General features: G+C 35.5%; 1 protein-coding gene and 1 long non-coding RNA gene across 2 annotated transcripts in view; one reads left to right on the top strand and one right to left on the bottom strand.

Moving 5' to 3' along the window:
- The window catches only part of LOC138701806 (protein decapentaplegic-like), a 94,930-nt gene extending 89,617 nt beyond the window's left edge, over positions 1–5,313 (bottom strand). The window contains exon 1 of the mRNA XM_069829076.1: positions 4,463–5,313. The gene's annotated coding sequence lies outside the window, so the exon portion shown is untranslated. The remainder of the gene's footprint in view (positions 1–4,462) is intronic.
- LOC138701807 (uncharacterized) overlaps positions 180–22,611 on the top strand; it is a 292,542-nt gene continuing 270,110 nt past the window's right edge. Inside the window, exon 1 of the long non-coding RNA XR_011332694.1 lies at positions 180–663. This is a non-coding gene — a long non-coding RNA (uncharacterized lncRNA). The remainder of the gene's footprint in view (positions 664–22,611) is intronic.

Raw genomic sequence — 22,611 nt, 5'->3', positions numbered from 1 at the left:
TGAGTCAATTGTTTAGTCAAACCAATGAATTTCGTATTGCCAGACAAAATATTTGATATCTTGATCTCTTTCTCGTATAGTTTGCCTACGAAAATATGTTACAAATTATTGAATTATTTAGAATAACCTTCCAACGGTAAGTAAATAAGTCATTTAGTACGAAGGTTCCGTGTGATATCTGGTAACAGTTGGCAACACTGACAAGACGGCAATATTTGCTGTTTAGGAACTGTTCTTATGTGACCTCACTATAGATGGGAACAGAATGGGACATAATATAATTAATTGTTAGCCCTATTTTAACAACGCATGCCTGTTTTGAAAATGTTGTAGTGGAGAAGTATTAAACAAAACTCCACAGCATTTATTTCTTATCTGTATAAATTCGCATTTCAAGGAAGACTGTCAAGAAAAACTACGAGTACTTTATGTTAATGTGATTTTTCTGTGTGTTTAAAAGCGTACAACAAACAGTAATATTTTCTGTTTCTTGATCCACAGCTGAGTGGCCACTTCGCACTGAAGTCTCATCGTGGGCGAAGGAAGAGTGTACTACATACAATCCATTAACGGGCGGGCGCGTCAAAACTGTACCGAGACCACATTCCTGCAGCTTTTCTCTCCGCTCTCCGACGGTGCTGTCGCCTTCTCATCGCTCCTAAAGTGAGTAACTCAGCAGCGTAATACTGTACAAGTCACTCATATGATTGCCTCTCATAATGAAGTTCGGAGTTCAATCGCCGTGTTGGATAAAAGGCTTGCGTACTATTAGGCAAATCGTTGTTGCATCGACTTCGTATAGCAGAAAGCTAATTTAAAATGCGAAATTTTTCCTGCGACAGACCTCCTAATTTTTTGATTTGCTTTTACACTCAACCATAATTTACGTCACGGTAAATGTGGGCAGTTCTTGAAAATGCTATTTCAATATTTAGACAGTAATGTATTGCTAGAAATAATCCTGTAGCAGTTTGTATTACCAGACAGTCCTAATAATGAACCAAAGTTTCATCATGTTTTAATATTAGATGGTGTTGGTAAGTCAATTAGGGCATTGTTGGAAATTTTAAATAAAGGGTGTCTAATTCGTATGGGTTTATTCATTAGTTTATTTGTGGCCCTTTTGAAATATTTGTAATTTTTACTACTACAATTAATGTTAAAAATAAATGAGAAGCGAGTAAAATTGTGATTAAGTTTGTTGGTTGATTATATATTTTTATTAATGAATTTATAATTTCGTTTTGTTGTTTGTAAATATCTTCGTCATTTCACTATCATAATTCAGTGTAGAAAATTGCAAACTCTTCCATTACCCCTTTTTGACACTAAACATAAGGGATTCTTTTTTGAATGGAACAAGTATGAAAATGAAGAGTCCACTGCAAGAATGATGGATGTCATTTGGAATACATTTTGCAGGAGAAGCAATTGAAAGTTTGAAATGCTTAGCGCTCAAAGCTTAACTGTGATTTTCCGATCATTACTCGACAATGACTATCAGTTTTAATGCCATATAACTCTCTATGTATATTCTATATGTCTTAAGCTATGCATTGACAATCTTGGTTCATTTTCGACAAGAAAGTGACATCCATCATTCTTGCAGTGGACTCTTCAAATGGAAACAACCATATGAAAGTCAAAACCTGGGCACTTGAAAGCCAGTGTTTCCATCTATGCAAATGGAGAATATAAACTCTGAGTGCTTCGTTCTTCAGAAGAACAGCGTCTTGCCTTTTATCTGAAAAAATTTTATTTTTCATAGAATATGTTTTGGAAACGAGAATCGAATTTTTTTATGATATTTCTAAGTTTTTTTTTCAGGAAAGTATCTATCTTGTGAATTGATATACCTTTTAAAGATTTTACAACCCCTCGTCACTAGAAACTTCCAAGAAGTGTTAGTTACTGCAAGGGTTTATATTTATTAAATTATACGTACCGGTATATAGACATAAGTCCTTCTTTAAGTATCATTTGAGATTTCCACGGTATTCAAAATAGAGCGAGACTTTTTTTTTGCATCGCGTTTTTTGCTTCAATGAGATGGTGTTAAATCCAAAAATCGACACACCAGATTTTGATTAATTATGCAAAATTGTCGACAGAACTCTCGAATTGACTTTTTTTATTTATTGAAGTCAATATATTTTTCTAGAAATTAAATTTGTTTGCTTTTTAAGAACATCAAAGTATCTTGATAATTATTAAAACTTTCAGAAATGTAGAAAGCAGCGGTTTGCTCAAAGCTTAATAGGCCTATTTCATTTTTTTTTCAAATAATTATTTACATTTACAAGTAGTATAAGTAGTATAATCATAATCGTTTTTATTTGGGTTGTTCATCCTGGTTAAGCAACAGTAATTTATTACCGTGTGTCTTCTCAAAGATGTAGGCCTACAAATTTCTTCCGTTTCATTTGAACCGTCTTCCAATTATGTATCAGTTAACTGTGCTAATGTGACAAACGAATATTGATAATATATAAGTAAAATTACGCCTACTTATTCAGGAGCATGGTTTTTTTATAGGTTTAATGTATTGGTTCACTGAGGACGCTCTGAATTAATATTTATGTATCACTCATTTTTGTTTTTAACTGATAAACGATATGTAGGATAAATAACCTGAAGTTGTCTTATAACGGCACTTAAGTTGCGCGCGATTGTCTGTATTTGTTCTTTCATAAATTAAATATTATCATATAGCATAATGGATGTAGGGAGAGTAATATAGTATAATGAAAATTGTTGACAAGAAAATAGGTTTTTTTTTTTATAAATTTTAGTTACTGTATTGGTAAAAATTTGAGAAGTAGCATGAAACTACAGTATATAGGCCCTATTTACGAGCAGGATATTATACTTCATTATAATCAATAAAGATACCTATTCTCGATACATTATACATGTTGAGTAAATAGCTACCTGATGGAATAAATTAAAGTTGTTGGTGTGCGTGATTCATTCTTGTGATGGATGAACACATGACTTAATATACTGATAAGTCATAACAAAATTGCAGACTCTTATTTTCCCTCCACAGTCTTAAATTCCAGTCCTCAGGCATCTTTTGTTTTAAGCTAACATTTATAAACGAACTAATAGTATTTGGATAGCCTATAACATCATATTCTTTCTAACCAATTGTTGAGATGATTATAGCAGGGTCTGAATACTCCATAATTGCAAAAACAAAAGAAGAAAGATTTGTCGGCACTTTTTTTATCTCTAATTGTAGTATTTTAAGGAAATTTTAAGCCCAAAATGAACTGTAAATTCTTATTACAAAAAGGGACTGTAATTTTACATCTACCGAAATAGTAGTACTTTAAATAATATGATACAATATAATACCATACACTGCAATATAATTGTACAGAATAATATTTATAATGAATGGAAATTTGAATAAAATTCTACTTGATATCTCCAGTATATTCCTAATAAAAATTATTACTTTTTACTGATGTAAGAATGTAAGCAGTGCGTAACAAATTCACGACTTAAATTTGGTGCAAATTAACAGAATTCAACTGAGAAACTGGCTGTTCTATTAAGAAATTGTTTACATCTCAATTAAATGTAGTACGTAAACTACAGTTTTTTATAAGTTTCTTAAAGTAGATTGAGCTTCAAAATAGCAAGCGCGGCATGTCATTTACGTAACAGCCTTCTCGATCTTATGCAGCTATCGGCCTTTCATAGGCAAGTCTGTACATGCGCGAAGATCCATTTAGCATTTAACTTTGTTCAATCAGCATTAAATAAGTTCCACGAAATATTTCAACCTGTTGCAGGCAGTTTCGTAATTGTTACGCCACTAAAAATTTAGTTTATCAGAGAGGAACTACCTGTCCCAGAATGTAATAATAATTGATAGGTATAATATCACGATTTTTCCAACTCATTTGAAGTTAATTTTAAGTGTAAGAGTTTACTTCAATGAAAATTACATTCCTGTGTCATGTAGTGATGCTTCTAGGAAAAGTAATTACATATTCTTAAAAAATGTATTATGTTCTTAAAATCTCTGATTTGTCTTGTAACACTTGGAAATTAATTCACTACGAAATCTGAGGTTCAGTGACAGGTCTGTCCCATCTTTTAGAGCAAATTTCAAAATTAAAATCTATGTAGGATATCTGCTGTTACAAAACCCAGAGCAAGTATTATAATGTGTTAAGACAGAACAATTGTAAGTAAACGAACATTTTAAGTAAGATTTTAGTCATAATATTAATTAATTATTAGCCTATATGTTAAGTCCCACAGTAAACATTGCATCAATTATTGCTTTAAATGAGTAAAACAATTATAAATCTGTTTTGCCTGAATTGTGTCTTAAGTCACTTTTTTACTATTAGCATACTTGCTGACAGTAAAAATGCAGTGTGCATTTTATGATATTGTAAAGGTACAATATAAAAATATAAAAAAAACACATTAAATGACTTACCTTTGTCGTCTATGCGTTGTCTTCTACACAGTTGAAATGACCAAAACACATTCGCTACATGGGTAGAGCAGGACTTGGATTCGATTACAACTGTGTCACGTTGTGTATACGTTAATCTTGGCGGATGAAGAGCGCTGACAAAATCTGAAGCAGTGTCAAAGGTTTCGGCGTTTGGCAAAAATCGTGTCCGACAAGGTAATACTGCAGGCATCACCACTGATGATTTGATTCGCCTTCCAGAGCAGAAAACCGTACGCGTCAATCTCACTTGTTTAGGAATTTCATGTACGGCTTTTTGTTAAAACTATACACAAATTCACATCAATTCTAAACAGCCGATATATTCATTCATCATTCTTATTTCAGATTTTCTTAAAATTAAAACATACAAATTATGGGCCGAAATCCAAAGATGAAACAATTTGGATAGTTTGATGTGGAAATATTACACTTTTTAATGTTTGAGCAGCACACTTCACTCTGTAATAAAATGTTGTTGGAAGACAGATCACCACATAAACCGCCTCCTACCTCGTTGCTCGTGTTGGTTTGTGCGACACACTAAGGACACTGCACAAATGTTGGTTCATATACCTATGTCACTTTTTATAGGCCAGCACAGTTGATAACGTAGCAGAATGTTTCACACGCCGTCATTAAAATAACAGTATCTACTTTTATAACCCAAGAAAAATACCGATTAACAATGACGGAGAGGGAGAGAGAAAAAACAGAGACGATTTATCTAATTTCCTGTGAGCACCGCTTCAACCCGGTTTCCGCATGTTCTGTTAGTCCCTCTACGACCGGTCCCCGCGGCGTGAGGCACACGACTAGCGGACGAGACATCATGGAGTCGGCAGCGATGGACGGAGCCCTGTAGTGGGAAGAGGAGTTCCCGGAGAAAGAGCTTCAGGGGCGTGGGGGGGGGGGGACGGCTTCGACAGGGCCCGACCTACTGAAGGCTAGTTTCCACAAGGTGTTAAGAGGTAGACTATGCACCACACTACCATACAAGAGATGGCGCTTCACGCTCCGGAAGGTATAAATATGCTCTCAGAGGTTCTAATTCTGCTATCCAGAACGTTCTTCTCTTCATTCATCCATATCCTCTTGGGTCATTCTTACCAGTTCTGTGACGTTTGGGATGTATTGCAGAAAGCAACTATGAGATAGGTGTTCTCCAATAGGGATATCCTGAACTAGCACCAACAGATAGCGCGCGTGTACCTTGAGGGATGCGCTTTGCGTGTGAATTTGTTTTCCGGTATATAAACATTGAACATTTACGTAGTGTATTACTACATTAAATAGTCTTAAAACAACTCAAAATGCCAAATTTTTGTTGTGTTCCTGTATGTATGTTAAAACCAGGGAAAGTGTTTTGTATTCATTCAGATCCCGAAACATTCTGAATATATCCTTTAAATCTTAAAAAAAAATTAACTAAGTAAATTGCGCCTAAAAATGCTAACTAATAAACAAAAAGAACTACTTCAAGTAAGAAATTGCTGGCTACAGTTTCATTTTGGAAGAGAGAAAAGAAAAATTAATAAAAACATATGGAACCTCGACAGCAAGCTATGTTAGCTTAGATTATATTTAATACTTGTAGGAGTCTCCGAAGTTTACGCCTGCAGTAAACTCTCGATTAATTGGGATGTTTATTATCCAGGACGATTTATAGTTGAAATCCATTTCGTGAATAATCTTTTTAATGTGCTGTAGACTAATTATTAAAACAATGTTTTTACTTCAAATTTTCAAAATCATCCTACAAAGTATTCAAAACTGCATGTCCTTAACGCAGAAAACTCAGGAATAACCGCGCGATTATATATCATCTTATCAAACATTGCATTAAAAACACATTGGTGACTGCATATCCTGTTTTTAGCGTACGATACTTACAATAATAATTATCACCTTAGACAAAATTCCTATTTTATTTATTTGTTTTCTTCGTGCACCTTCTCAAAGTTCTCTATTAGGTTCATGAATATTCAATTTACTCGTATCTAGGCCTATATATCTATATTCTGCATACTGCAGATTTCCCCATCCATCTCTTAAGGGAAATCGTTCAGTATTATACAAGTTTACGCTGTTATTTATTGTAAATTAAATTAAATTACATTATGAGGTAAGAAAATATTGAATTATATTAAATTATACCAGGTTATATAAAATAATTATAAATATAATTTTGACACGCACAGAAAACCAACAAGTGGGAGAACGTAATCAACTGTAGCATATGACATAATACAGCCCTACAACATATTGTGCCGCATGGAACGCTCCTGCCATCTAACGGTAAAGTTTCGCAGAAGATATCCCTATTACTTCGACTTTCTTCAGAACTCTTATTCTGTTATGACTCCATTGCTACTGTGTCATCATCCCGTCAACCTGTCCCCGCGAGACCGGTGGTGATTTTTTAGAAATTTGAAATTATAAATTTAGCATTTTGATTTTAAGATTTATCATTTTGTAGCATTTGTACATTCATTTAGCATTGTGTAGCATTTTGAATAAAACATGGGCTCTAGATTAATATAGAAAGATAGGTCATGTCTTTCGAAAATACTCGTGGAATTAAAATCATACTTATGGCTTTTAGAAAACCCGGAGGTTCATTGCCGCCCTCACATAAGCCCCCCTACCGATCTCTATCCTGAGCAAGATTAATCCAGTCTCTATCATCATATCCCACCTCACTCAAATCCATTTTAATATTATCCTCCCATCTACGTCTTGGCCTCCCCAAAGGTACTTCTTTCTCAGGCCTCCCAACTAACACTCTATACGCATTTCTGGATTCGCCCATACGTGCTACATGCTCTGCTCATCTCCGAGACTTATGTTAGGGTTTCGTAACAAGCTAGTTTTTTTCGGTGATGGGTTGTCAGCCGCTCGCCCAACCCCCAAGCTGGAGAACCATCTATTATCGGCTGTCCGCGACTGCTTACTCAATATATTCGCAGCTACTCTCCATATCTGGAGGCTGTCTTCGCAACCTGAGGACGCGCCATGCCGTGGTGATAGAGATCCAAAATACATAATATAGAAATACTAATTATTTATTACCTTGTTAATCATGTTCATGAATCAGTGACACCATTGAAAGAAATCATAGAACGCACCTGTACATTTTGTTCTGTCATTCGTATTCTCCTGTCACAATTAAATTGTATTAACCGAAAAACGCGGAGTAGCTCACCGCGAACTCTGGGTATTTAAGCTGAACCCAGTTCACATTTCTTTTGTTCTTAATACTTTGAACAATTCAGGTATGAAATGATTCATACTCTTCATTCATATTCATTTACTAGCTGTACCCGTGCGCTCCGCTGCACTTGTTAGAAATAAATATAAAGTAATTACATAATTAAAATAGGACAACTGGTCCAGGGAACATTCGTGTTTGATATAAGGATAAATCGTTTAATACTTACTTACTTACTGGCTTCTAAGGAACCCGGAGGTTCATTGCCGCCCTCACATAAGCCCGCCATTGGTCCCTATCCTGAGCAAGATTAATCCAGTCTCTATCATCATTTCCCACCTCCCTCAAATCCATTTTAATATTATCCTCCCATCTACGTCTCGGCCTTCCCAAAGGTCTTTTTCCCTACGGCCTCCCAACTAACACTCTATATGCATATCTGGAGGCCGTCTCCTCGATCCGCAACCTGAGGACGCGCCATGCCGTGGTGATAGGGACCCACAATATATGGATAAATCGTTTAATATGTCACTTAATTTAAATTGTATCTAAATAATTAAAATGCGATCATTTTGGTCCAGAGACCACTCATTTAGTGCAATGATAATTCCTTTAACATATTTCTTAATTATTATTTAATGCAAATAATTAAAATATGATCATTTGGTTCAGAGAACATCCGTTTTTGGTGCAATTTGGTCCCATCAAAATTTTGCTTGGAATGAAACGTATCGGAAATCATTTTTAAAGAAACTTTTGTTATGTAACATTTTTCATGAAAATTAATAATAAGGGAGATATTTCGATTTATTTAATTCAAGCCCCCTTATAACCCACCCTTTTAAATAAAGTATTTTGAATGCCATATAGCCTAAAATCTAAGTTACAACGAACTTAATTTATATTTCAATTTTCATATAAATCGGTTCAGCCATTATCGCGTGAAAAGGTAACATACATCCAGACAGACAGACAAACAAAAATTTCAGAAAAGCGATTTTCGGTTTCAGGATGGTTAATTATACATGTTAACACCAATTACGTTTGGAAAATCGAAAATTACCAGAAAAATTTTGGCTACAGATTTATTATTAGTATAGATGTTAACATCCCTGAAAATAGTATCTTTGTGTTGCTCTCAAATAAACCTGTCAAATCAACTGACAATACATACATGACCAGCAATGGTAGGGTTAAAAAGTTTAAATACCACTTGAAAAAAAATATTTGTGCAATTTCCTACCATACAAATGCTCAAATTTTTATTTCACTTAGCCACACGAGTCATAAACTTATTTTTAATTTTTTTCTGGCACATCTTCATTTGAAGAAGAGTTACAAATTTCCAACACATCTGTCGGTGACCATTACCCTGCACATCTTTTTAGGACAGCTCATAATGTTAACAACTCGTCCCACAGTTTATGTGGAAAAGGTAAGGAAAGCCCTCCAACTGAATGATTGATTTACTACTCGGAATTGAGACGGAAACCTTGCTCAGAAACTTAGCCGACATATACTTTATAATAATTACAGTATTAATTAAAAATAATTATAATGAATGAAGAATTACTATTCGCTAAATTCTCATCCAAAGATTGAAAAAAAAATTAACGGGTAAATACTTCTCAACATATGAAACCACGAATTTCGGCGTGTAAATATATGGCATTGAAATAACTATTGGGAGATTTTGATATCTTTTCTCAAGAAAACTCAGATGTGCATTTTCATTCTTCTTGAATCTCAAATAAGTTACATAGTCATGTTTGGAAAGGAAGCTCAAAGTGAGAGAAAATATATCAATTCGTCATCGTCACCTCTTTCGTTACCTTTAGTATCATCTACAAGAAATGGTACGTTTCCAAAAAAAAAATCTTAAAATTGATGTAACGTTTAATTCGCTTTTTCACATTCTTACGTCTTCACGTTCACATTAATTAAACACGTCTACTTAGGTCTATCTATGGAGATCCACTCTCTATACTTGGTCAATTTTGTTGTTTAGTCAACTGTCCGAAGACAGCTTTGAACCTCATAGGTGACACTAATAAGTAATCACTTGTGAGGCAACTAAACCAGGAGATAATGGGGTAGTGTACCCAGTTCCTTTCACCCTTGGTCAGTTTATTAAATAAAATAGCCTATAGGGTTCATTTCTCTTTTATTTAATAAACTGAAAATGTTTAGTTCGGCCATAAAGTTTTAATTTTAAATATGATCTGTTAGTTCTTCGACACTCATTAACTCTCCAAAATGATCTCATTCCTGCGATTTATATTATTTTTATTTATTTAGTCATCAGAGCGCAATATTCCGATCCATAGAATAGTAGGTATGTAACAGTTATAGTTTTATAAAATACCGGTATCAGGTTGTGTAAATTTTCTTTCCATTCATTGTCCTCTTTATTTGCTGTTGGATTTTGTTCTTATCTGGATCCTCTCTCGTTTTAGCGTATAATGCTGCGACGTCCAGTTCTCCATACAATCTTTTTCCAAGTTGCTTGAAAGGGATGTGAGATTGAAATAAGGTGAATGTCTTCATTCTAGGAGCTCATATAGATTCTTTCTCTCTTGCGGAGGAGAGAACTGAACGCTTATACCGCAGCCTGAAGCTTACTGTGCGTACCGCTTCTATATTGTGAATTATATTTGTCGCCGAACGGTCGCTCTCTTGTACATATACAACACATTGCACGGTGAACTTAACCCAGGTTATGCTAATGTCAAGAAATGATGGCGAATTGAGTCCGAGGTCCAGCGCCGAAAGTTACCCAGCAATTCTGCTTCAATTGGTTGAGGAAGAACCTCGGATAAAAACCCAACCTGGTATCTTGTCCCAACCAGGACTTTATCCCGGGTCAGCTTTTTTCACAGACATGGTAAATTCTATTCTACAGCGGTGGACTCACATGGATGTTACTATAAAGTAAAGTTGCCTTATTCCGTGATACTCCTAATTCCGTGATACGTTTTTTTGACTGAATGTCACGGGGTTGAGTATCATGCTAGGACGTTCGCCGATGTCTCAAAAATAGGCGAAGATGTCTGTCGCTATGGTCGAATGGAAAGTTTTGACTGACATTCAATTTTAAAAAAGTATCACGGGATTAGGGGTATGACATAAAATGGGCAACTTTATCCTACCCTTGCAAGGACGCACTATTTCTTTTCTTGTTCCTCGTTAAGCTATTACACTTTGTGTCTGTAAATTATCCAATTTATTAGAACTTCAGTTAATGAAACTGTATTTACAATAGTTAAGGGAGACACTATCTAATTAACTGAATAATTGTTTCAACTTTTTTGGGTTCTAAAAACTTGACTTCATAGGTGTACAGTATATGCAAATTAGGCTAAGCTGAAATGAGAGTGTATTTAATTACAGTATTTCATAATGATAAGAAGAAATTCGTATGGAGAATGCAACAATAATTATGTTTCAGCGTGGTGATAGTCATAGCTTATCTGTGTTTGTTTAGTGGTTCCCCCAATTAATGTAGATAGTTGAGTTAGGGATTTCCATACGAGTTGAAATAATTAGTGTATGATAAGCAATAACGGGGAAATTGTTATAAATGTTTATGCGGAAGTTGTGATACAAAAAGCCACAAATATATTTTATGATTTAGAACGAAACTTAAAGGCAGATGTTCTAATTTAATTCACAAAACGTTTCCTGGAAATGCTGGCGTTAAATTAAATGATATAATTATTTTACTCTGTTGTCCACTGCAATAGCCATGTTCGAATATACAGTATCCTTGTACATTTACCTCGCATAAAGGATTTCGTAGTTCTCAGCTAGCCAAGATAAAGTTTAGTAAAATCATATTTTCTCCTAGACACCACTATCAAGGAGGAAGAAGGTTATAGGCTACATATAGCCTATTTGTCGTTTCTCGCTAATAGAATTATTAAGTTTCATGTTGCATGGGATACAGTAATAATGCAACTTTAAATACCATAACTAAAACTAGAAATGTTGGAATGTTTAAGTTTTATAAAGTAATGACGATGCCAGTGTTGCTATATACTGTAGTTAAGAAAACTGGAACATGAATTTATTGCCAATTAACCCCAAATAGACTAACAAATCATGCACTGCTTTACTACACAAATTTAATTTGGAACGTCTCAGCATTTAGAAGCAGACGAAGGGATGAACTCTTGGGACGGAACGGGCTATGACATCTTAACGACGACACTGATGAAATGACGTCAATGATGATGATAATGACGGGATAGCAATGTTGATAATAGTTTCCGTACCCATATAAGAAGCATTCGTATTCCAGTATATTAATCTGGCAGTTTCTTCCAAGAAATGTAAATAAATATTGAAGGTTCTCATTTCAGGACTTTCAGTATAGGAATCATTTTTAAGATTTGTGTTAATTTTTTATAGCTATTAAACCATTTCTCCACAGTGGAATGCTCTCCATTGTGTACTGCGGTTAATTTACAAAGACCCCTAAATTGATAATATTTCCTTTGTGTAACACAATTATTAGCCAAAGTTCTCTTTGTGCAGAGAATAATATTTTCTTACGCAGGAATTATCTTTAAATGTATCCAGTGTATTGCGTTGGATGAATTTTTGTTGTTTCGACGTCCGTATCCTTACATGAAAGTTCTTTTGCTCCACGAGTTTTTTCTTTACCCTCATCACAGGGTTTATTCTAAAGCAATATTTTGGATTTTTTTTGGGTTGTTACTATAGAGGAATATGAGGCTTGTGATATGGAGTCACCATCACATGACGCCGGGTTCCCATCATATTGATAGGAAATGGATATCAGTGCCTCAGAAAGAATTCGAAATCCATACCGTGCCTTTCATGCAACACTGAAGCTGTGTCCATTGGCAGTTATTTGTCTACCTTGGTACATACATAACGGTTGGCCATGATAATGTTTAATATAAAAAAAGGTAAAGGTATCCCCGTAACATGCCATGAAGGCACTTGGGGGGCATGGAGGTAGAGCCCCGTGCTTTCCATGACCTCGGCACTAGAATGAGGCGGTGTGGTCAGCATCACGCTCTGACCGCCTTTTACCCCCGGGAAAGACCCGGTACTCAATTTTATAGGAGGCTGAGTGAACTTCGGGGCCGTTCTGAAAGTTTGGCAACGAGAGAAAATCCTGTCACCACCTGGCATCGAACCCCGGACCTTCCAGTCCGTAGCCAGCTGCTCTACCAACTGAGCTACCCGGCCGCCAATGTTTAATATAGTGTAATAAAATAATAATAATAATAATAATAATAATAATAATAATAATAATAATAATAATAATAATAATAATAATAATAATTCATGCAGTTTATTTACAATGAGTAGAGTGTAAACTTTATAAAAAGAAGTGCAATCTATAATGTGTACAAATTCAATTATCTATAACAACATTTTCTGTAGATAGACCTGCTTTTATGTTGCTAGACATATTTCATTTAAGAACACCTTGTTTAAATTATTGACGTAAATTTGAAAATTGATAACTAAGAGGTCAAACAAACTACAATCTAATCGTACAGTTGGTCACACTGATGGTTAGATAATAAGTTGACACATTTCCATCATTCAGGAAATCGTAATACAGAAATTTCCTACTAAAAGCCACTAAGCAGGAAGATGATACGTATGAAAATGAGTCAACTTTGCGCTGTATGTAATGCAGGTAGCGATCTTTGATCCAACTTCACTTAATTAGTCATCTTATATATTACTTGAAGCAGACGCCAATTTTTCCAGACATTCTTGGACGTCACAATATACTCCCAGGGATGGAAATTCTCGATGCTGGCTGCAAGAATATGAATACAGTATTACACTATTTAACAGAATATTCTCTGAGCAACGCCTGCAGAAATAGTTGATACTGACCCGCCCCATTGCTGTGTCGGAGAAGTTGCCTAATCATATTATTTCTTATTTTACCTAGTTCCTTTCTCTTAATCAAAATGTTAGAAATAGACTACATGTGATACTGTATATTGCATCTGAATTTTCATATTACATACATTCGCACCCTATTTTTTTGTATTAACGATATGCGCCAAATTTGGGCAGAACGACTACTAATGTCTATCTTGGTTCCAATATTCAGATGATGATTACGCAGCATGTTGAAACTGGGAAATATTGCGAGATGAGGCCTTCAGAACGGAATAATACGTTTTTAATAACTCCGTTAAATCGCAATTTAATAGCATAGTTACGAATTTTTTATACCGTATTTGCAGACATATACGACTCACTTTTTTTTCTCTTGAAAGTCGATCTGAAAAACAGGATGTCTTATACTCCGATACTGAGTTTATGAATAGGTCAAAGCTGCATGGGATGTTGTGAAAATCGAGACAGTGATTAAATCAATTAAAGACTATGGCATCAGTAATTATCTGGTTGGTACAAGGGATAATTTGTTGTATGAGGACTCAGATTCTGATTTAGAAGAGATTTTAAGTGACTCTTCATTTAGCTCTGGAGATGAATTTCTGGGTTTTGACGAAGAAGATTAAAAGGTATTCCTTCCTAGGCTTCCACCGTATATAGTCCATACTACAGAACGTCCATATGTTAAAACGTCCATAAGGTCAAAATGTCCATACGGTGAAAATGTCCATGTACTAAACGTCCATACGACAGAAAGCCCATATGATAAAATGTCCATAAGGTTAAAATGTCCATAACATCAAACGTCCATAATGTCCAAGTTCAAAGAAAAATTCTCCTTGAATAGAACACAGTAAATTTTATTCCATAACTCGTACAAATAAGTTATTAATCATCGGGAACCAGAGCCCCACTTTTGAGATGGTAACCAATCCATTTTCTTTGTACCTGTTGTAGTTTCTTACAATCTGGAGAATTTGTCTTTGATTCGTCAAATACGTTTTATTCACCGGCTCTTTAATTTGTGTATGGCTCCCTCTTGCTTGCAATATTTGTGTCCAAATTTCATTTTCTTCCCGCTTTAGGCACTGTATAAATCGCCAAATGGATGGATGATGTACAGCCAACACACGTTGAAGATGATTGTGCCAGCCTTCTACCGCGTTGTTTGTGCGCTGCATGCCTTCCAGGCTTGGGAGATACATGTTCCAAATATCTGCACGAAAGTGAAATGGTACACGTCTTCGTCTCCTCTCCGTACCTCTGACGTAATTTACTTCTAAATGTGTGACTATATCGTCAATACGCTCATCCATTTGTTCACGCACCTCTGCAAAGACTTCTTGTATATCACCGAGCGAGATGAAAGGGAGCGCCATTAATGTCGTGACATCTTTACTATGGAGATTTTTACTCTGGACATCAGAGTAAAGTGGACATTGTAGAACTATGGACATTTTGACTCTGGACAATTTAACATGGACATTTTCAACGTGTCCATTATTTCATGGACATTTTGACGTATGGACATTATAATCCTGGACCCCTTCCTAGTTCAGATACTTATTTTATGACAGTAGGCCTACTTATTACTTTGTATTTATAATACTGTAAATTAGTTATAATTTAGTGGTTCAGTTTTCTCCCTCAAAAATATTTAGAAGAAAAGGGAGTGGCTCTTGAACACCGGCAAGTACGATAGACCGCTTCTCTTTTTTGAGTAAAGTGGGACGTTTAAATTGAACGAATATCTCCAAGACCTCGTGTAATGCTTCAGGAATTATGATTACAAAATTGTGTAATGGCACATTTTTCTAAACGCAAGAGCAATGAGCAGGAAGTTTTTTCCCCCCTTCAAAGCTTCTTTCATCAATAGCACGTTTCATGACAGAGAGCGCTGTGTAAAAGTATTGTCTAGGGCAGCGTTTCTCAAACTTTTTTGAAGTGGGGACCACTTTATAAGTCTGAACAGTTCCGCGGACCACCTTACCCTTGTTCCCTTCGAAGCAAATTTATAATTTTCGTAGCTTATTTTAATACCAATAGGCCTATATTTATATTTAAAAATTGAATTAAGGTTCGGTACTTTGGTCCTCTGTTACGAATTCGGGTAGTCCCTGGCTGAATTACAGGCGCGGCGCCAGATGTGCAGGGAAAAGATGTCGAGAAACACCGCGTATATAGTGCTTTAAATCCCTCTTTTGTTGCTGAGAGTAGAGTGGAAAATCGATAGACGGGTAGGGTAATAAATTTCATAAAATGCAGTACTGGGAGAAAAAGTGAAATTCGATTGCCATGTGTCATTTCCAAACTCTGAGATTTTAAGCTATAGTGTGATACGCAATTCGTTTGAATTTTATTTTTTCTTCTGTCTTTTTTGAAGGACCACAAGGACAGACCTCGAGGACCACAGGTGGTCCGCGGACCATAGTTTTAGAAACACTGGTCTAGGGAATTAGAACTAATAATGAATCTGTTGGGGATTGAGGCTACAACTACGGCGAACAACCTTCATAATGATAGCAGAAAAAAAGAATTTAAAAAACATGCCGAAAAGAAGCCAGAAAGATTTAAGAAAATGTTTTAAGAGAATCCAGGTGGGATGGTTTTCCATGCAACGGCTGAACTTTTATGCCATTTGAACCTTAATTGCTTCGACACTTATCGCAACGTTGCGTGGAGAGCGTAAAGGAGAACTGGAATCTAAAATATATTTTAAGAAGATTTTCCGTCTAGCATATTATGACGTTTTAAGTTAAAACTAAAACATTTTATGCTGGGTAACTTTCGGTGCTGGACCCCGGACTCATTTCACCGGCATTATCACCTTCATTTCATTCAGACGCTAAATAACCTAGATGTTGATACAGCGTCGTAAAATAACCCAATAAAATAAAAAAAAAACTAAAACATTTTCATTCATTGCTGGGAGTGGCGTCTAATGTTCAGGTGCTCAGAGGATTGCTGGAAGACTTGCAGGTGTGTCGTTTCCAGTAACGAATATGTTACTTTGTATATTCGCATTCATGTGAATGTATTAATTGAAAGTCATATTGATTAAAGAGAGTTATTGTTCACAGTAATTATATTTCTGTTAAAAACCCATAATTACTACTTACTTCACGAAATATCGACAATTTAGTACTTTTTATGTTAATGATACAGATATTTTAAAAAAGAAACAAAATCAAAATGGTAAGAGAAATAATTAATGAAAAGTATGCACTATATTTTTTCTTCATATGAAACGACATTCAGAAATTAGTCCTAGCCCACAACAATTTTTTTTATTATGATTTACTTACGTAAGTGTCTATTATCACTTTGATAAGGTCGATCCGTGCTCTTACATTTACATAAGCAGACTTTCTTTTGAAACTTACGGTAGTCTATCAATTATATAGGTATGTCTATGGTCTTTCGGGCTGGTGATTCAATTCGGAAATGTCTACGAAACAACCTTTGTACCATTTCATTGTTACTGATTTTGTTTTCGCAAGCTGCAGAACGCAAAACGATTTATTTTGTGGAATTACAATTTTTCAACAATATCTTTCATGGTAATAGAAATATGAAATACGTTTTCCGGAACTCATAACTTGAATTTTTGACTATGAAATTACGTGTATCATGTTAGTTTCACATTCATATTTGATAGTGATGTTATTAATGTTAATAGTTGATAATAATCATACGAATGTACAGTACGATCCATATAGGCTAAACCTATATAATTTCAATGAGTTATAATTTCCTTCTGGAAGCTAGTCTAAACTTGAAATTGAGTTTAATGATTTAAGTGGCTCTGGGAGAGTCTATAGGCCTATTGTTACTCCTACCAATCCATTGTTGACTATCATGACTATTGTTGACTATTAGAAATTAGTTCGCAGTCTCTACTTTTTTGTACTCATAACACAAACATGCAGTTGTCAATTCGGCAGCGTGTTTTTATTGTCAAAATGTATTAGAAAACAAATTCCTTGCTTCAAACACAACGGGCATTTCGAAAAGAATTCGGTGTGCGCAGTGTACCAACCACCAACAATTTTATCGATGGCAAGAAAGCAGACGACAAATGGCTCGCTCCTTAGGGAGAGTGGAAAAACAAATCTGCAATAAAACAAGATTGTGTTGATGTTTAAGGACGGTTAGTAAATTCACCAAAGAAATCATGAAACTTATAGCTAGTTTCTTTGGTGATCTTATAATCTAGAGAATTCTGTGGAGCCCAGATCACTGGATTTCTTATGAGGCTACCTTAAGGACAGAGTACACAAGAATAGGCCGCGATCACTTGCTGAACTCCGCGAGGTCATTAGAAATGAAATCAGCAACATTGATTAGGATATGCTTATATGCTTCGGAGAACGTCACGGAATATAATGCGAGGAGTACAGTTGTGTTTGATGCAGGTGAAAGACATTTTCAACATTTACTCTGAGGAATCATTCACAGTTACTCTGTAATTCAGAACAGATTGCACACGTTTGCCATTATTGGTTCAGAAGTTATAAGTAATTAAAATTGTAAAGTTTATATGGATTGCTCTGTATTACTATTAGCCCATCTTGAAACACGGTGTATTTCAAACGGAAAAATGAAGGGTTCAGACCCATAGTGGGCCAAGCGCCATTTATTAAAAACGGAGAAAGCAAGGGTTAAAGTTAAGTGAATACCATAGTTTAATGAAGATTGACATATAATTTAGTTTTAATGTGTATACTTTATATTACTTGCTACATGTTTCCATTGAATTAGGGTAATAACTTCATTTGAACCCTTGTTTTCTACGGTTTTAGTAAATGGCGCTTGGCCCACTATGGTTCTGAACCCTTCAAATAGTCATGTACTGTCCAAATTTCACGAGAAGATCCCTGCGAGGATAGTATGGTCCTTGCGGGGTAAGAGGAGAGAGTAAGCCAGTAACTCAGCGTTCTTGAAGGAGCAGGTGGATGGGAGTGGTGTCATTGGCCGGCTGGGACAAACAAGGCTCAGTCAATGGCCGGCCGGTTCTATGTCGGGGATGGGTTATAAGAGTGGGGGAATAACTCGCATTCCTTGCTCAGATCTTCTCGTGAAATGTGGACCGTAGATAGCACACATCAAACGAAAATTTGGTGTGATTGTTTGGCTCACTGACGTCCATTGTGGTTTCTTAGCTAATAATTCTCTGGTTATTTTTATGCAATCAGTTTAATGAAAATACTTTGTTGCGGTCTTCCATTCATGCAGTCATTCTCGATGGTCTAGTACAGGGCTGGGCACCGGGAGCGAATCCAAACTCTAAACGAGGACGCTTAATATTCATATGCGGATGATACAGTAGTTATTTTCAGTGATTTTTCTTGGCAGGAAGCATATAGAAATGCTAATATAGGTGCTAACATTGTTAAAAAATGGCTTAATTCCAACTTCCTTTCTTTAAATATATCTAAATCAACTTTAGTTCCTTTTTCGTTAACAGCTGCCAGTGTTCAAAATTTAAAATTTAGCGATAAATATAGACTAATAATACACAGTGAAAATTGTTTATTGATCAGAATTTAGAATTTAAAATGGCCTCATCACATTACTTATCTTTGTAAGAGGCTTCGTAAAACAATTTATAAATTCGTTAATCTTCGATGCTACTTACCTATTAGAGTTCTACGAAATGTTTATTTGGCCATTTTTCAGTCTATCATTCAATATGGTATAATTGTTTGGGGCGGAAGTACAAAAATTAATCTTAGTCCGTTAAATTTACTACAAAAACGAATAATTAAAATTTGTTTGAAGAAACGTTTCGATTATCCAACTAAATTAATTTATTCTGAATTTAATGTATTTAATATTGAACAAATTTATAAGTATACGCTGTTAAAATTTTATCATAAAAATCGTAATAAGTTTGTATTACAGACACACAATTATGACACAAGACGAAATATTAATTCAACATTAGTAGAATCTAAAAGTCTCACATCTGCTGGTCTAAAGCATAGCATAAATTTTGGCCCTCGGTTGTACAATCTTTTAACTAAATTACACCCAGAACTTCTAACATGTAACCCACTAACATATAACAAGAAAATTAGAAACGTGTTAATATCTTCAATTTGATTAAATAAATTTATAGCCTATGTGTATGAATTAATCAACCTATATTATATTTGTATTCTATAATTTTGAAATATATATTAGTCCTACTTTTCACGTGCGATATTATTTTTCTGTAGTGTTAGTATTATATTATATAATTCCATTGCCGCTGTAATTATATTTTAGTTCCTATTTTATTTTACTTATTTATTTATATTATTATTTTTTATTTTAATATTATATCTGAACTGCGACCGAGCACGAGCGCTGCTCATTCGGTCTCAAATTTTGTTAATACTACTGTATCTTCTTTTTATATTGCTTGTATTATTTTATTTGTATTTCTCTTTGTATGTTTTGTAATTATATTTCTTTATTCTGTATATTTGAAATAAATAAAATAAAATAAAAATCCGTCACGACATCAACGCTGCGCTGTGTTCGGCGGGAAAGAAAGTCATGTGGCTCCCCGTGAGAGAGTAGAATTCGCTCTTGGTGCCAAGTTCTGGTCTCGTAGTTACCACGATACCGGTTGAATCTGAGGTTCGCGGATTCAAACCTGTCCTGGGCGTTGGATTTTGAAGAACAATAAAATCGTTAGCAAGATTTACTCTTGAAGGGAAGTAAAGCTTTTCGTGTACGACTTCAAAAGGATGATTTTAAAAGATTCTCTTGGGATAAATCGCAATATAGCGAACGCCAGTAGAGGAAGTTATCCCCACCCACATGAAATGTGCATTCGACACAACACCCGCCTATCACGTAGAGTGTCTGTTGAGCTAGTAGGGGAAAAGTGGAAGGGGTCGTGGGCGGAGCTTCTACGTTCGCTATATTGCGATTTGTCCTTAAGTACATCGCCACTATACGATTGAGAACGACTGTCGTAAACATTCACATGAATGAAATACATATCGTCGTTGTTCCTGCAATAACTCCTATGTGCAAAATATACATTTTTTCAGCAGGAAGAAAAAAAAGAAAACATTTATTCATCCTATGGCAGCCGTACATAGGAGACCGTGAAGTCTTATATTTTCGAAACAAAGAAATATAATTACACATAGGAGATTTTATTATTTGCTGTATCACTATTTAAGTTATTTAATAGAGCAAAAATCTGAAAATCGATAAATATGTCACATAGGAGTTATTGCAGGAACAACGACGATACAATGTTGGAGAATAACATATATAATTTTAAATATGTAGGCTATAGTGAAAATATGCTTCGACCTAAAATGGACGACGTAAAACTATGTAATTTAAAATAACATTATATGGCTTGATAATGCAGTAGGTGGTATATCACCTAAGTTTCCAAACATGGTTGTACCATGTACCACATGAGAGAAAAATGATTTTTGTTTTATACCTGCTGAATGATATAAAGTAACTTACTTAAATTGTGCCCCTACAGACTACGTAGACTTAGTTTACGATGGATATCACATACTTCTGAAGGTTAACATTATGTCTACCGATTGAAAACAAAAGCTGTTATTATAGCCATAGATTGCCCTGGGGGAACTCCAACTGTGAATCATTTCGAACTCATTCTTTCGAGAAATTATCATCACCCGAGTTCAGAGTTCTGTGAAATACAAAAAAACACCTCTATAAATCCCTAGAAAATGAGGAAATGTTCAACAAAACTTACATCTCCTCAAAATTCTACCCAATACACCAATATCTCTCTTCCATGAGAGATTTTTACGAGGGAGATAAAAGCAGTTTTCTATCCAGAGTCCAGACGTTCAAAAGACAGGGACAAAATTCCGAGTATTGGAAAATCACTTTCCTTGTATCTTAAGAACTTCTCTCAATTATTTTCCATTACTAAGAAAGTAATGGTATCTTTCTCTCAAACAGAGGGGTTTTCTTTTCTCCTTTTTTTTAAAGAAAAAAGTTTTACAACCCGCCCATGATTCTTCAGTTCAGCCAACCGCAGAGTAGATGAAAGGTTAGTCAAAGCAATGCGTGTCGAATTTTCAACCAATGGGAAGAGGCGCATAAGGAGCGGGAACAGAACTTTGTGTACCTACCTACTTCTCGGTATTACTGAGGTATGCATAATTACAAGTTTTTGAAGATGATGGGAAGAGGGAGTTGTAGCATTTGGGTGGGGGTGGAGGGGTGGTAGAGCTTGGGAAAAAACTGTGTGGGGGAGTGGTTTAGACAAACATTCCTTTCCACATACCTCTCTAATGCTACTGCCTCGCCTTCTGCATCCAGTGCACCTGTTCGACCAGGGGTGTCAACTGCCGAGATGTCAAGGCCATGTTTCATCCTGCTCTTCTGTCTTTCCGTCGCACAGACGACTCAAAAATTGCTTTCTCACTGTTGTGACGCTGCAGAAATTCGCTTTCTATAGATTTCCAAGATAACTGTTGTTTTCAATTTCCAGTGTGTATTCTGTCAAAGAAGAGGGTTGCAGTAGTAGGAACACTCATTTTTCCGACAAAGCAAGCTGCGTTGTAGTCTAACAGAGTCATATCCAGCGAGCCTAAACTTGTTGTGTATGCTTAGATCCGTCTAAGCATTGAACCAAGATTGTTTCACTTCTGATGTCGGTGTGTCATTGCAGTAAGATCTTGTAATCCGCGCAATATGGTGCTTCAAATCAAGTAGCGCGAATTTCGAATTTCAATTTGCTCTGCCCTTTATCTATAATAATCCTTGATGCAACGATCCTAATACAGCTAAGATGTACCAGTAGACTGCTAGCCTCACGTCTACTTACCCACAAAATAGGTGGACGATCATTCGGCAGAATGAAAGTAACTTGTGGTCAGCTTATTGATCCTGCCAGCCGTGGAGCTGTTTTTCTCGATCGTATTACGCTACTCATTGTAGCTCCTCATTTTTCGTTCACACTGCTGAGAGGACACCGTTCTCACACAATAGCCTAATGACAATTTTTTTTCGCACATAGAGACTC

The sequence above is a fragment of the Periplaneta americana genome, chromosome 6 (genome assembly GCF_040183065.1).
Source record: "Periplaneta americana isolate PAMFEO1 chromosome 6, P.americana_PAMFEO1_priV1, whole genome shotgun sequence".
NCBI lineage: Eukaryota > Metazoa > Arthropoda > Insecta > Blattodea > Blattidae > Periplaneta > Periplaneta americana.
The sequence above is the reverse complement of the archived record's forward strand: the minus strand, read 5'-3'. Positions and strand labels throughout refer to the sequence as shown.